At 43.5% G+C, this 1,785-nt stretch overlaps 1 pseudogene; it reads right to left on the reverse strand.

Annotated features, from left to right (window-relative positions):
* The window catches only part of LOC106308581, a 13,056-nt pseudogene that overhangs the window by 3,650 nt on the left and 7,621 nt on the right, over positions 1–1,785 (reverse strand).

Consider the following 1,785-nt stretch of genomic DNA (forward strand, 5'->3'; position numbering starts at 1 on the left):
GGAGCGTGAGTTCTGAGGATGACTTTGGTTAAATCTCTTGCGAGAGATTTTTTTTTATGTTTGATGTCTCGGCCTTAAATGGACTTATTTCATATTTCGGAACTGGCAGTATGTGACTTTGAATCCCTACCGCTCTGCGGCTTTCTTTTTATGACAAGATGATCGAGTTGCATTTTTCATAAGTTTACGTATGGCATTGAAGGAGGGTAATGAATTGTCATCTCATATCCTTCTTCGATGTGAAATGTTTTGTTCAAGATCCGTTTCGAGAGTTTTTCCGCTAGATTCAGACTTCGCGGGATATCTGAAGATGTCGAATATAAACATAGAGGCATGGTTTTGGGATCTCGTATGTTTTAGATATCATGCCTTGAGATGTTAGAGACTAGTGCGCTGGGTTTAGGGCAAGACCTAGGTTTACTTTCAGTTTTAAAATTTTATGCGGTGACTAGCCGGCTATCGATTTATCTGTCGCGATTTTAACCTGATTCATACCGATTTAAAGTCCGCGATAGGTTCTCGGCTTACATGACTTGTTAGATATGAATCGAGCATCTTTCCGGAGACAATTTTTAAGCCAACCGGAAGTGCTGGACCAAAATTTCGGGTTTCTTTTATTGCGCTATTATCCTGTTTAGGACGTTCGAGAGTTCGATGTGATCAGCATCAGACTTTGCGGCAGATGCCGTCGTTTGGAGTTTTTGCGCAAAATATGTGTTAAAATGTTCATCATTTTTTTTACGGAGTGTCTGTTTTCGTCGTTCGGAAGAAGTAACTCTCGGAGCATCTTTTGCGACGTCTCGCGATGCCAAAGGCTGCTTCTCCCTAACGGCTGATTTATTTCCGAATATCGAAAATGTTTTGCAGATAAAAAATAATTTGCTTGGTTAAGATATGTCGGAAACATCGATGGCGCGGTCGGATATTTTCGAATTTGAGTGTATACGAGTATACGTATCCACTCCCCCCCCCTTTTTAATGAGGGAGGACAGCTGAATTTGCCTTACGACAAACTGCCTACGTACTCCTTATGGAGATCAAGCCGTCTCGTAGTTCGGTCATTGCAAGTTGGTTTGTTTAGTGATAGTATTTTTTGAGATGCATCGCGTTCCAGGTCCTTGAAATTTTTATGCCTTGCATGTTGGCTATTTCGTAGGAGCCCGGTTGGACTACTTTTTCGATTTTATAGGGTCCTTCCCAAGTTTCCGTTATCGGTTACGATCTCGTAAGGAACTCCATGCCTACAGATGATGTTTCTCATACGAAACTTTCGACTTGGACATCTTTTAGACTCGCGTACGAATCTGCCTGTACCCATTTTGAAAAGAAATCGGTGAGGACTAAAAGGAAACGCTTTTGCTTTGAATTATGAAGGGGTCCAACGATATCCATGGCCCAGAGCATAAAGGGATAGGGGCGATGTGATGGAGGAGGGAACTTCGGCTGGTTGTCGGATGGTTGGAGCATGCCTCTGGCATTTTTCGCATTTTCGTGCGAACTTCTCGCAATCTCCGATCATCGTCGGCCAGTAGTATCCATGGCGTTTGATTTTCAATGCCAGCGATCTTCTACTGGAATGGTTGCCGCAGAACCCAGAATGTACTTCCTCCATCACTTTTCTTGCTTTTTCCCCTTCCAGGCACGTCATGAGTGGTCTGGAGAATCTCTATTTGTAAATTTCACTGTCTACTGTTACGTATCACGCGGCCTGTGTTCGGACTTTGCGGGCTGCCCATTTCTCGGTGGGCAGGTGTCCGTTGATAATGTAGTCTCGAATTGTCTGCA

This window comes from Brassica oleracea, chromosome C8, assembly GCF_000695525.1.
Source record: "Brassica oleracea var. oleracea cultivar TO1000 chromosome C8, BOL, whole genome shotgun sequence".
Taxonomy (NCBI): Eukaryota; Viridiplantae; Streptophyta; class Magnoliopsida; order Brassicales; family Brassicaceae; genus Brassica; species Brassica oleracea.